This window comes from Prionailurus bengalensis, chromosome C1 (genome assembly GCF_016509475.1).
Source record: "Prionailurus bengalensis isolate Pbe53 chromosome C1, Fcat_Pben_1.1_paternal_pri, whole genome shotgun sequence".
Lineage (NCBI taxonomy): Eukaryota > Metazoa > Chordata > Mammalia > Carnivora > Felidae > Prionailurus > Prionailurus bengalensis.
In genome coordinates this window covers 82,858,770-82,874,320 of record NC_057345.1, presented here as the reverse complement: position 1 = coordinate 82,874,320, position 15,551 = coordinate 82,858,770, and the positions used below count along the sequence as shown (strand labels likewise).

Sequence of the window (15,551 nt, the reverse complement as noted above, 5' to 3'; positions counted from 1 at the left end):
TAAAAATTTTTTTAACATTTATTTACTTTTGAGAGACAGAGAAAGACAGAGAGTGAGCCAAGGAGGGGGAGAGAGAGAGGGAGATACAGAATACAAAGCAGGCTCCAGGCTCTGAGCTGTCAGCACAGAGCCTGATGCAGGGCTCGAACTCATGAGCTGTGAGATCATGACCTGAGCCAAAGTCAGATGCTTAACAGACTGAGCCACCCAGACGCCCCTGAAAAACATTATTTTTGAACAGCATAGTGGAGTTTAAGTTTATACTTGCCTTCTACTTTCAAATTTTCAAGTACAAATGAAACAAATATAAGGCAGGGGAAGCCCTAGTCAGACATCTGGAGTCCATTAAAGACCTTGTTTTCCTCTCCATGCCATGTGACCTTAGGTAAGTCACTTAACATGTTTCTTCAACTGTAAAATACCATAATAATACCTGTTTCACATGAATGAGATGATGTGGGTTGAAACTCATGTTTAATTACATCTAATTCATTTAACATTTTGCTGGTGCTATGTGAGAAGTACTCTCATTTCTGAAAGTGTACTGTGCCAATAACAAGCAAGTCAAGCACTAATGCCATTGTTTTAATAAAGTTGAGATAACCAAAGTTACTTGAACCATAATATATATTATATATATAGGTAATAAGGGAAATTGCTCAAAACTGTGACTTTTGTGTATTATATTGACTGGAGGAGTGTGTGTGCATGTGCATGTGTGTGTGTGTGTGTGTTTTAATACTTTCTACACTGAAGGCACAGACCCTAAAAGATTGCCAAAAATTTCATCGGGAGACCCTGAAGTGATATTGAAATGGGTCAAAGATTGAACAATTAGCTCAAGCTCTTCATTAACCAATGGATCTACTTCATTTGTGATTGTGATCCAAAGAGGGAAGGAAACGAACTCACGACCAGGACACAGAAGGAAGTGAACCCAGAGAGTCCCTTCAGGGAGGCCAAGAGAAAGTTTTTAAATTTTTCAATGTTTGGCCCATTTCAATGTCACTTCAGAGTCTCCTGATGAAATTCTTGGCATTTTCCCCTGGACTTTCAATGAAGAGCGAAGATACTTAAAGAATTAAATACATAAATTGAACGAAATAAATAAAAACTAATTAATTACAAGAAAATTAAATAAAAAGTAGAGAGTGGAGATCACTATGAGGCCATGTTTCCTCACACAGTGGTGTCCAATCACTATAGCTAACAAAAAAGCTGCATTTTTGACCAATCTCCTATGCTGCTAACAGTGTACAAAGTATATCATATAAAGGTGATTGCATCTTCAGTCTGTCTCCATTGACTTTTCCTCTCCAACAATCAGTCTTCACCTTACTCCATGCTTATTTTGTCATGCTCTCCTTTTAAAATATACCCTACAATTAATCTTACCCTCACTCACCAGGCCATCAACGCCAAACTCCTCAGAGGAGCAGAGCAGGCTTTTGGTGTCCTATTCTTTCTTTAATTGGGTATAATTTGGAAAACACTTCCATGTGTTACTGCTTCAACGAACCACTTACTTAAAAATACCATTGGTGTTCTAATTATCAAGTATCTTTTTGTGTTTTTCTCACCAATTGTTCTATTTTATATCTCTCTGCATTTGACACCACCCTCTTTTTTTTGTAAAGTCTGATCTTTCTCATGGTATCAGGAATCCATGTTCCATCTTGTGGCTCCATGCTCTACTACGACCTCTAAATTCTCCACAGGGGGCAATTGCTTCTCAGCAACAACCCTCTATCATGCAAGGAAAGCAAGAAAAGGTCTTGGTCAGTTAGGTATCTCTGAGTTACTTAACCATCTGTGGCTCAGTTTCCTCACATTTAAATTGGGGATAACAATAGTGCCTACATCACAGGCTTGTTACGAGGTCTAATGGGTTAATTTATGTGAAGTGCTTAGAAAAGTTCATGGCACCTAACAAGTTCTATAGAAATGTTTGCTGTCATTTTGCTACTATTCATGTTCCATAATGAATGTGTGTTGGTTCTAAGTCTTATCCTAGTCTAACTTGTATCATGCTTCAATATGTACCTGATGGGGTGGCCCCAGATGGAGTTGCAACCCAAGCAGATGGAGGGCTTTCTATCCCCAGCACCATAGCCAACAGTGAACACACCTTCATTGCCATCAAGCCTGATGGGGTCCAGTGCAGCCTCGTGGGAGAGAGGTCATCAAGTGTTTTGAGCAAAAGGGATCCCGCTTCATTGCTATGAAATTAATTCAGACTTCTGAAATTAATTCAAGACCTTCTCAAGGAACAATACATTGATCTGAAAGATCATCCACTCTTTGCCAGCCTGGTGAAGTACGTGCAATCAGGACCTGTGGTTGCCATGCTCTGGAAGTGGTGAAGACAGGTCCAGTGAGCTTCAGGGAGACCACCCCTGAGGACTCCAAGCCTGGGACCATCCATGGGGACATCTGCATCCAAGTTGGCAGAAACATTATCCAAGGCAGTGATTCTGTGGAGAGTGAAGAGAAGGAGATTGGCTTGTAGTTTCAACCTGAGGAGCTGGTGGATTACAAGAGCTATGCTCAGAATTGTATCGATTTCTGAGAACACACGTGCTGTGCTCACTCCATTTCCTCTCCCTTGCATGGGCAGGGGGCCCAGGCACTAGCAAATCCAGCTATTTTTAAGAATTTCCTTATAATCTGGAGGGGAACTCTTGGAGCTGGGAGTGCTCCTCGTACAGTACTCTGTGCTAGCATTAGATTAAAATGTTTATCTCCGTGCCCCAAAATGTGTACATGATGGACTATATGGAAACTTTCTTGAAGACCAACAATGTCTTATTTATGTACCTCACACAATGCTTTGCACACTGTAGGCTGCAAGTAATGTTACTTAATTGAATTGTTAAACTGCTTACATTAGAAAAGTTCTACTTTCTATTTCTTCTACTTTTTACACTTCTTGCTAAATTTTTACTCTCATAAGCTCAAATGTAATCATAAATTAGGGTGACATGTAAAACTGCTGGTTCTTGAAAATTAAGCCCTGGAAGTATTTTAATTTTATTATGAACCAAGAAGCTGTGTCATTTTTTTCCTAAGAAATTAATTATACCTTTAGATGAGAGGCTATCGTAGTGTGATTTCTAGACCACTGATGGCCCACAAGTGCCCTCTGAGTGGTCTTCAGGCTCATCGCTCGTAGTTTGCAGGTTTATAATAAGACACCATCTGTGCTTTTGTTGCTGCTATGACTTCATAATCTATTTACGATGGTCAATAAAATTCAAATATTACTTCAAGGGTACACCATTCATGCCATTAATTCTAAAATTTATTTTATTCTTCTGCTGAGAAAAAGTGGGCAGATGAGGGGGTTCACTGGAGTTTATGGCCAGCAACTGAGCTGCAGATTGGTCAAGTGTGGCAGCCATTCCTTCATATAGCCTCTGGGCAGGAAAGGTTGAAAACCCTGCAAGACTTTCTCACCTGATCTGTGTCATCACAAAACTTAGGTTTACTGTTGACCAGCTGCATATAATCGCATCCTTCTCTTTGAATCCAAGACAAAATTAGGCATCAGCCACCAGTAATAAAGGACAGAAACCAAAAACTGAGAGTCATGTGAGGCTATGGACACATCACCAAGACATGAACTGTGTTTTTGGTTCTGTAGAACCTACTCAGATAACTCCAACTAACCAATGTTGTGCCTGGTATTATTTATGTCCCCCATTTAAATGTAAGCCTCAGTTACTCTAGAAACCAGCTTGATAATGCATAACTTCCCCATTAGGAATATTTTTATGGAGCCCATCGTTATGAATTCATTTGCTATTCACTGTAATAGCACATATCATAATGAATTCATTTAGTATTCATGGGGATAACACAAACACCATTTAGTAACTGGTTAATGAACTGAGTGGGGCTCTTTATCTTTCCTGGGTTTTATAAGAAACAATGCTCATTTATTTAAATCATCAACTTATTTTTCAGGTTCGTTTTATATGTATACTATTTCTTCTTATTGCCCAGTGTCCAAGTATAATACTGGAGTAAAGGACAGATTTCTCTGGAAAAGAGGAACCCAATAACAAAGGGCCCTGAGACATGGAAATTGGGCAATTAAGTATAATTATGTTTCAGTTCATGGCAGACCAGTTTTGACAGTTTTATCCTGAAAATTAAAAATCACCAACAAAATAATACTGTTTATGCACCAGGCTCTGAACTAAACTAAAAGTGCCATTATTAAGCCCACCATGCAGACTAAAAAACAAAAACAACAAAGTACCTAAAAACTAAGTTACTTGTTCAAAATCACGTGACAAACAAGTAAGTAAAGAATTTAGAGTTCAAACCCAAGAAGTCCTATTCCAGATCCGTGACCTTCAAAGTGTGCTAAGCCACATGCTATCTTTTATCAATATCTTAACTCTCCTTTGCAAAATGATGTTACATGTGTATCTTACCTAATAAAGGCTAGGGGTAAATGACCAAAATCCCCTTGAAGCAATTTGCAAAATTAAAATACCACATAGCTTCAATAACCTATAGTAAATTACTCAACTAAGAAGTGGCATAAGCCAACTACATTCTGCGCGTAATTTGGCTTGCAATAATTAGCTGTTTCCAGGTAGGGTACAAACTGAGCAATTCAGGATGAATTTTATCTGGAGTCCATGTTCTCAAGGTGACATACAACATTTATTCCAAAATAAAATATGCCATATTCCTTAAAAAATGAAATAGAAATATAGAAAAGAGAAAAAAATAGGGTCCTCACTAGCAAAGTTAAGATCACAAGGGAAAGTCATGTATGATATAGAGGGTACCAGTTATTACTATAGATTTCCTTTTACCAAATAACATTGAGTAACATCTGCAAGCCAAGCAAAATGCTAGAGGTCAGGAGAGAAGAAAGAACAAGCTCCCACACTTTTATACATGTCCCCAAATTATTGTCATTGATCTCACACAAGAGATAAACAGCCTAGGAAGGTGTGTGAATGAAATGGCATCTGAAGGAAATGGTATCTGTGAGTGCTAAGAAGTTAGAAAAGTCAGTGGGAGAGATGAGAATTATTTATTAATGTATTCTCTTAGTTTTTCTAGAGAGGATTTAAGGTAAATATTATAAAATAGAAAAATATGAATACTTTTTAAACCCCAGGATTATGGATAATATGGTTAGCAAGCCTATAAAGACTACTTCAGTGCATAGAATTGACACTTGAATTTGACTGTAAGTTTTTTAGATCTTAATATGAAATAGTAAAATGGGTTTTATACAGAAGCCATACTGAACAACATACTAGATAATGTCCTCAATAATATTCCTGAACAATTAATACAATCATGTGATTCATAGGCCGATTTCTTATAGTATCCCTCAATGAAAGGGCTGAGAGCCTCAACACCAAAGCATCTTTCAATTAAAGAGTTATGCTAACATGGTCCATATCACTATTATTTAGAACAGGTGAAAGTATCTAGCTCACCTCTTTGGTGTTAGAGAATAGAGAAATACAAAGCCTTTAATTTATTTATTCTCTCCCCCAGTCCCCATGGACTCTACACGTTGAAAGATGTTACTCCCAGAAAATGTGTATTTGTAAGTTAATCATTCTTTTTTTAAAAAAATTTTTTTTGTTAAGTTTATTTATTTTGGGAGAGACAAAGACAGCATGAGCAGTGGAGAGGCAGTGAGAGAGGGAATCCCAAGAAGGCTCTGCGCTGCCAGTGCAGAGCCAGATGCGGGGTTTGAGCTCATGAACCATGAGATCATGACCTGAGCAGAAACCAAGAGTCGGACACTTAACCAACAGAGCCACCCAGGTGCCCCTCGTTCTCTCTGTTTGTAATGTAAGACATTTATTACTCCTCATTAGAGCTTAGGATAAGCATGAATCAGTGTGTTTACACTGAGTTGACTTAATTGGAGCCGAAAGAAAAGAAACAAGGAAGTGTTATTACAGATCAGTGTAAGACTTCGTTCCGGTTTTTGAGTAAACTAGTTGAATAGTTAAAAATCTTTCTCAATACAGCCCCTTGTTTGACACTCACTGGATTAGGTCACAGGCAAAGGCATACATACACTAACTGCCTCACTGGGGAGGAAAGAGAGGGCTAGGTAATAAAGACCAGAAAGGAGATGAGGCAGTGGTGAGGAGGGGGAACCAAAATTAAGAAGAACAATAAAAAGAGAGAGAATAAGAAAGATAAAAATAGCTTTCAATTATGGAGTGCTTATACGATGTATCCACGCACTAGACCAACTGTTTTATAAATATACACTCATTTTTCTTCATATTAGCACTCATTGAAAGTTGAGGAAACTAATGCAAGAAAGTTCATGCCAAGTACAGAACCAGGGTTTCAATTCCTGGTCTGATTCCAAAGTACTTTGAAACGTAACGCTATCATTTCTCCAGCAAACTTTAAAAGATGAAAAGGAGGAGATATACAAATGGAAGCATTTTAAATGCAGGGCAGAGGAAGGAGTCAGTGGTGTGCAGGGGCAGGCAATAAGAAAAAAAAAAGCTAAAGTGGCAGCTTCACTGGCCCCAGTTGCTTGTATTGTGCCTCTGTCTTGTAAAACACATGGAGGTTTTCATTACCGCTGCGTAATTGATGGCAGATCATATGGGAACGGACACAAAATGAAGTATACATATAAAAATAAATATGGTAAGAGGTTTTTGAAACCTGTCTGGTTTCTTAGCTCAGCACACTTTAGATTTGTCTCCCATTTTGGGCAGACTATCATGTTCCAGCCCCATTTCTAAAAGCCACCTCTTTGGCCCAGAAGATGTCCTGACTTTAAATAAAAGATATGAAAAATACTTCTCTGTTTTATGTGAAATACTCGAGACAAAATTTATAAAATGCAAGCAAGACACAAAATTCCATTCCTGAGGGAACCCTGTAATGGAGATACATAGGATTTATAGAGGCTGAAGGGAACAAGAATCTATCTCCCAAGTTAGTTGGGTGAAATAATTCTCCGGCTTGTTTTGCTCTCCATAAAAGCCAACGTTTCGATGGGTTTATTGCAGCCCCCATGCTGAAAAGAGCTGTCAAAGATTGCCAAAAATAGAAATAATCCTTAAATAAAATAAAAACATAACCACTGTGCAACTTTTGATTTTGCACATCTAAAAGATAGTGAGCAGCATTGATATTTGGCTAGAAAGTTACTATAAAAAATGTAAAATCAAAGACAAGCTGACAGGATTGGAAATGTTCCACCATGGTGAGTAAACACAGCAATGAGAGCTGGATGGTAGCACAGCCTTTATATTAGTGTTGGCAGCTTTCTTGGAAATCCATTCTCAGGTTTACAGAAAACCTTTTGTCCCAAACGCTTCAGGGTTTTTTTGTTTTGTTTTGTTTGTTGTTGTTTTTGGTTTTTGTTTTGTTTTGCTTTGTTTTTCTTTTGTTTTGTTTTGTAGAGAGAGCTGGTGCAAGATTTGGTACCTATCTTGGTCAAAGAGCCAATTTAGTCACTGTGCATCTTACACCTTCCAAGTCCTGATGGCTGAAAAGGCAAGTGGCGAGCATACCTTGTATGACTCACCTTACCGAAATATTATGCCAATAAAAACCACAAAAACTTCTGCTCACCTTTGCAAATGCCATTTATGAGTCTGGTGGGCTAATAAGCTATGCTGCTCTTATGGGCTGAATTGTGTCTCCCCCAAATCATGTGTAGAAGCCCTAATCCCCGGTATCTAAGTGACTACATTTGGAAATAGGGCCTTTATAGAGGTACCTAAGTTAAAATGAGGCTATGTTGAGGTGGGTCCTAAATCCAGTCTGCCTGGTGTCCTTATAAGAGGAAAGTTGGACATACAAAAGTGACACCAAGGATGTGTGCACACAGAGGAAAGACCATGTGAAGACACAGCAAGAAAGTGGCCATCTGGAAGCCATGGAAAGAAGCCTCAGCAGAGGCCAACCTGGCTGACACATTGATCTGGGATTTCCCAACCTCCAGAACTGTGAGAAAATAAATTTCAGTTGTTTAAGCCACCCAGTCTGTGGTATTTTGTTATGACATTCCTAGCATAACAGTACACCTGCTGTTTTATCTGGAGGCTTTAGGCGACGTTGGAGGGGACAGTAGGCCTCCTCTCTGGGCCACCAACAGAATTGCAGGGGGTGGATGAACAGCAGACCATCTGATCTCCATATGCTTCTCTCTCCTCTCTCTCCTTACTCCACTCTGACTCTTTGCCTCCTCCTCTTACCCCTTCACTAATATTCTAATAACGATTTGTTATTTTGAAGATCCAATGCTCCTTATCTTTCATCCTCTTATATCTACCACTGTGCACTTTTTTGTATCCAGAGAGTTTGCAACTTTTCACACACACACACACACACACACACACACTCATTCCACAATTGATGAGAACATTTTAGTTTGGATATATGTTTCCAGCTGAACCACAAGTCATCATTTGCAGGAGGTAAAGGAAACAATGAGTTTTGGCAATTTTTCTCTGTGCTGTGAGCATAATCTGGAGGTACTATCTCATTTCATATGGTCTTGATATAATAAAAATTACAACTGTCGCATGTAAGGACATACTCTTACATTTATATTTTTCCTAAAGTTTATTCTTTGCCCCATTCCTGAGGGATTTGGCAGAAATGTGTTTTTCTTGGAGCTGGTTGTGTATTTCTTGAAACATTTGCGAAAGATGTATGGGGCAAGACTTCAGGTTCAAACCAGTTCTAAACTATAACATAGAAGTCATTGCTTCTAGATCTGCTCCTATCTTTCTGGCCTAGAGAACAGAGAGAGGGAAGAATGAAAGGCTGCATGAAGGACTTGGGGAATAAAGATGCAAAAAGCACCAAAAGTTCTTTTTTCAAGGAGACAGCATCAGGATGGTGTTGACAGCTAAGGTCCATAACCAAGACCCCACTGGGCATGAGTCAGAAGGGATCCCTGATACTGTATGCAGAAAGTTTTTTTATGTGTGCCGCAGACATACATTGGGTAAGAATAAAGCCTGTGGCTTTTCTCAGATGCTCAAAGAGGTTTGTGGCTCCCAAAGAATCTTAAGACCAAATGATGTAATGGGAAAAGCTTAAGTTAGTGGACAAAATCGTTAATCTATCACTAGTTAGTTGGGTAGCCTTGTAAAGGACACTTATGTATTCTTTAAATCAGCTTCCTCATCAGTAAGCATGGCAATTAAGATTTTGTCACCTTCTGTCTCGAGTAGTCTGTTACTGTTTCCTGATCGGAGTTATCCATAACCAGGCAATATTGAGAACATTCCATAGAGTACTGAAGTCAGGAATATGACTAGGATGTGGCATGTTGCATAATGGGACAGATTTTTCTGTCTATAGGTATTGATGGTTAACTTTTAAGATTGAGCCATAAATATTAGAAAACTTCATTAAGGCATTTGCTCTATAGCAGACACTGTGGTGATAACATTATATGGATTTGCTCATTCAATCAAACAACAACCTTCTCAAGTAAGTTTTATTATCTACATTCTGAAGATGGGAGATCTGAAATCTAAGAGATTAAGTTGTTCAAAGTCACACAACCAATAAGAAAGGTTTTGTACTCAGGTTTTAGAGCCCACACTCTTGACCAACTGTATAAGGCCTTCTAATAGCATAATGGCTAATGATTCATAATTCTAAATGACCAAAAATCATGGTGGATTTTCTTTCTTACGAGTTATAATTCTAGTATCTTATTTTCTATTTCCCCTGGAATCAATAGTTATAATTTAGGTACAATGACAGTCTTTCTAAACACACTTTGTTTCTTACCAATTTTATACCCGTTTTGCATTCTCCCCACCATATCTCATCCCTCTGTTCCCTCTTTCCTTCATATATACCAGCTAAGAGCTTGTCCTTTGTTTTTGTTTTTGTTGTTTTTTTTTAATATATGAAATTTATTGTCAAGTTGGTTTCCATACAACACCCAGTGCTCATCCCAAAAGATGTCCTCTTCAATACCCATCACCTACCCTTCCCCCCCCCCCCCCCCCCAACAACCCTCAGTTTGTTCTCAGTTTTTAAGAGTTTCCTTATGCTTTGGCTCTTTCCCAGTCTAACCTCTTTTTTTTTTCCTTCCCCTCCCCCATGGGTTTCTAACAGCTTGTCCTTTGAAGCTACTTCGCCTTCAACCATAAACTAGGGGTTATATTTGTTCAATCTTAAATTGTCTTTTGAATTTCTTGCGCAAATGCACACTTATTCCCAGGCATAAAAACTTTGCTACAAATTGACATTCCCAAATCATCATGTTCTCAGAGTTAATGGTAGATAAAAGAGATTTTTGAATATCAATTATAAATATAAATATAAAGCACCTTTTAAAAAAGTATTAAAGCTAAAACTTTGATATTCATTTTTCCAAATGATGGCATTCAGAGCTTCATGTCCCCATCCATCACCCATACTATTTCTCAAACTTGCTTGAGCTGACCAAGGAGAAAAGCTTCAATCTGACTACCACATGTATTTTCAATACATAGAGTTCCACATGTAATTTTTTTCCCACTTAATGGTATGAGAAAAAATGAGAAAGAAATTTGTCTTTCACATCGTGATTCTGGTTCAATGCTGAAAATGCAACCTCCACAAGATGCACACTTTTTTTACTGACATAATTCCTAAGTACACTCTTGTCCAGAACCACTTTTTACTCAGCATAGTGACAGAATACATGGAAGTGAAATTTCCCTGTCGCAAACTTTAGATTCTCCTAAAAGTTGGTCCGGGTCCGTGTCTCAGAATCATGTTATTCAAAGCACTGTGCTTGCTAATTCTATTTTCCTTCTTTCATTAGAAGCACCAGGTGGCAATTACACTATCAGAAAACTTTAACAGGTAAACCATTAAACTTTGCATGTTTACTTTCATGCTAGCTTAAAGTTCTCTCGTTTTAAAAAATGTTTGTTTATTTATTTATTTTAAGAGACAGAGAGCAGGGGAGGGGCAGAGAGAGAGAATCCCAAACAGGCTTTGCACTGTCAGCACAGATCCCGATGTGGGGCTTGAACTCATGAACTGTGAGATCATGATCTGAGCCAAAATTAAGAGTTGGATGCTTAACCAACTGAGCTACCCCCTAAAGTCCTCTTAATCACAGTCCCAGACTCATCCAGAAGGCATTCAGCAAAAAGTGACAGCTTTTCTTCTTTTATTCCCACTGGCTTCTCATTATAAGTTTATCTCACTATAAACTGATGTAAAAACCTACATTAAGGATGATATTATTTACTTTAATAACATCCCCTCTGGGGAAATATTTATTATAAATTTTTTCCAACTAGTCACCTATTTATTGAATTAACACAAATTTAATTTGCACACCATTTTTTCCCAATGTATTAATCTAATTTTGTAAAGCAAGAAGTAAGTGTTCACACCCCGTGTCCAATGGTCATCTGTAATTTAAACCTCAAACAAATAAATTGAGTTTTCTTTTGTAGTGAACCAGTAAGTATTGTGTGCTTATTACTCTGTCCCTTTTCCTGGGAACATCTTCCTTCCTATTCTATCCACATACCCCTATGGCACTGGTATATTTTCACATAATCCAATCCCTCTACTCCAAGTAACATTTGATTTGTTCCAAGGGTGACAAATTAGCCCATGTTAAGTCAATAAAATATATTGTCTGAGATTATTGAACTTGGCATTAAGAAAATGATAAAACAGTCTCCTTATGATAAGATATAAAATATAAAACTTGTAAGCTATGGTGGTTCATGTTTTCCACCATTTGAAGAAAGCCAGTTGAATAAAGAGAGAAGCAGATGAAAACCAGATATATCCATCAGCATTAGCTTCTCTGCCTGAGTTTTTCCTGAGGCCCATGGCCTCTCTGCTCCTTCCATGACTTCCACTGTTCAGTAGTTCTTTGTAGATCATGATCCAATAAATATTTCTTTTTTCCTTAGATTACTTCAAATTAGATTTCTGACAGTTGCAACCAAAAGCCCTAAATAATACCATTTTAAAATTGAATACTCTTTGAAATTATATTTTGATTTTAAAACAAATAGTAATATGAAATTAAACTGTTCTGGAAGGTAGGGACACCCCTTTTAAAATCCAGAATCAAATTATGAAATTGCTAGAAATCAATTCAAATGCTTACCAAGAAGACTGATGGGAAGACTAGCCAGGTGTCGCTGTATATCAACAGCCAGCTTCAAACCCTAAAAGCAGGTGGCACATCCTATCTTCTAAGGAGGAGAGCACTCCTGATTAGAAAGGACCATTGTCAAGTGAGGGTAACAGCACATTTGCCTTCAGGTTGTGCCAGATGGTAAATAGGTGAACTTATCAGTGTCTATATAGATTTAAACACTTAGTGCATGTTAGCTCTTCATCATTAGTACTGTCATTACGGTCACTATAGTCCCCCTCTAAAGTGATGACATACAATAGAATGTTAGACCATAAGAACGTGGACCACCTGCTGGTTGAAGGAGAAATCAGTGGTTGCCTAGAGAATGTCAATTGAGAATTATAGAACCATGTATAGATCTTGATTTTTTTTACCTTGATTTTAAAGGTATCTAATGAATTTTTCTGGGGAATTGTCCTTTCATTATCTACTCAAAAGGGCTAACTTACACAAAATTTAAGAATCTCTGCCTACAGAAAGTAAGATATGGAAATGTGAAAAATTGGAGATCTTGGAGATGACAATAGGTCATATAGAAGTTTTTCTTTAAAAAAAAAAGTCTTAATGTATCTATTCCACTTGAGAACCTGAAAGAGACAGGGTGATATAAATAATGCTAACTGTTGAGAGTTAGTAGTATGAAGAGGGGAGGGAAAGAAGGGAAGGAAAGGAAAGGAAAGGAAAGAGGAAGAGAAAAGAGAGTAAGAATGTGAAAGATTACCATTTAAATAATGCAATTAAGCTAACAATTTTAGCAGTTCACTCAGTGCATGTATATCCCAAGGAGGATTGTAGATGCAATACGAGAATATGAAACTCTGTTCCCCAACCAGTCCCAGTTCTTACATGCTCCTCATATGAATTTCCATGTTACATTGACTTGGATTCTGATGTTTATAGATAATGTACTTCTCTTGCATTATGGCCCAAAATAGAAGGTATCTACTACCCATGCCTCAGGCTAATGCTGGATTCATTGAGAGTGTCTTCTGTCTTTCATTTAGCAACTTCCTGAGATTTTCCAGAGTAATTTTGATGATATCCAGCATCTTTCATCCCTCATGATTACTTGAACTTATCACTTAGAAACAGCTTCACTATGTCCTGACTTGGCATTTAGCACTCCACATTTAAAAATAACAAGGAATTATTATAGCATGTTCTCTATATGTTTATGTGTAATTATTTTCTGACCTGAGCACCAAGGGATCAGTCTAGCCATCCCAATTCATAGCTTCAGAATGTCATGTATGCTGTATCATCTCCATCTCATAAATACTTGTAACATATGACCTTCATAGACTCAACAGTCTTAGAATTGATGGAACTCTTTGGGATGAAATGAAGTGATAGCATATTATTCTCTTAAGGGCCCATTTGTCATTTTACATGTTGTCCTTGACATCCAGTTGCAGTAAGATATCATATAACATTTCCAGGCGTGACACTTGTCCAGTATTTTCATTGTGATATCCATTGACAACATAACCTCTGGCTTAGAAGCCTCAAGTATTTAAGATATTCGAAGCTTAAACCTACGAAATCCAACGTTTGTCATCTGGCTTTATCTTTCATCGTATAATGGATCCTAGTTTACCTATCATTATTATACCCCAAAGGCCACATGCAATACATAATCTGATAAACTCCACAGAAAAACAACATATTCACCATATTGTAGCCTCAACACTGAATCTGCTCACATATCCAGGTCCCTTATTCCAAGTGAATACTCACCTCCTGAAACATAAACTTATTATTTTTTGACCTTAATTTGCTTAAAAATAAAGAACATAATTCATCAATATACAAATGAATTGGAAATTCATGTACAATCAACCAAGAATTAGGTACTAATGAGTTAGTGTTTTCTAACCTTTTAAAGATAATATCCTAACACTGAGTATGAAGCTAAAAAAATGAAAAAAAAAACTCATTAGAAATCAATATTAAGTTAGTATGAAGACGTATAGTGAGCTTTGAGAGGATAGCCCCAAAAGTGTGTTCTTAAGAATATGAATATGATAGGGGTGCCCGGAGGGCTCAGTTGGTTAAGTCTCCGACTTCGGCTCAGGTCATGATCTCGCAGTTTGTGAGTTTGGGCTCCATGTTGGGCCCCATGTCAGGCTGCATGTCGGGCTCTGTGCTGACAGCTCAGAGCCTGGAGCCTGCTTCAGATTCTGTGTCTCCCTCTCTCTCTCTGCCCCTCCCCTGCTCACGTTTTGTCTCTCTTTCTCAAAAAAATAAACATTAAAAATAATTTTTAAAAAGAATATGAATATGATTCTTAAAGTCATGTATAACAGAAATTTTTTAAAAAAAAATAGTAGGAACAAAGTAATTCTTCAATGGTAACATCACTTAATCACTGCTGTCCATCAATAGTCCACGCAGTAACACCATGCAACATTTACCCTGACCTCCTTTTTATGTGTAATTGTCACCAAGAATAAGATATACCTGTGTCAGTTAACAGTTTTAAATTACCTCTATGTGATAATTTATGTTAATAGCATAATAGCATAACAATGATTGATAATGTGTACTAACATTTACAAATTGGTTGCAATGCATTTCAATTACAATTCTCTTCCTATCTCTGATCAGCAGCAAAATCAAATTAGCAGTGCAACCACTGGTTAGTGAATTATTCTAACATGTAGAGTCTTTACGTGGACACCCTCTTTCATTTGCAGAGCTGCTCTAGGATTCTGAATGTAGAAGAACAAGCAGGAGAAACAACCAAATCACGTGCAAGTGCTGCTAACGAGTGTTTTGTGGAGCAACAATGAAAATAATCAGGTTGTAACAAAGGACGACTAAAGGACTCACTGTCTGGGTGAGGCCATGAAGCAAATGCTATTGACATTCCTCCAGAGTGATACAGGTTGGGTGATATAGAACTATATGGAATGGATTGAAATAAATGAACCAATGGCTCATCTCCCTCTTAGTCCTATCCAAGGTCGGGCCTATGTGCACATCTCCAAAGGTAGAGTTTGAATTGGCCCTCATTTCTTAGGTTCCTTGGGCATCACAGTCACTCACTAATACCTTAACTGCCTGCCACAGCTCAGAACTCAGGCGACCCAAGATTCATTCCATCACTGTGAGGCTGGGGTAGGTCTAATAAGAACATATCAAAATATTCTACCCAAAGGTATTGGGAAACGTGTAGTCCTTCATCAAACACACCACGCCGTGCATTTACAGATGTCCTATAATTGTGTAGGAAGCCAACAAATTTGATGCCCAAACTCCCTCTGGTTGGACGGCACAGCAGTGTTCCTTAACCTGCGTTCACTGCCAAATGATTTGACTCTAGAAAAAACTATGTGTCTCTGAAGTGGAACCCTATCTCTTTCTTAGGTAAGGCTTAAAATTGGGGATGCGTACA

The 15,551-nt window shown here is 37.9% G+C and overlaps 1 pseudogene; it reads left to right on the top strand.

Moving 5' to 3' along the window:
• Nucleotides 1–2,027: 2,027 nt before the first annotated feature.
• Nucleotides 2,028–2,569, top strand: LOC122479429 (annotated as a pseudogene).
• Nucleotides 2,570–15,551: the final 12,982 nt, after the last annotated feature.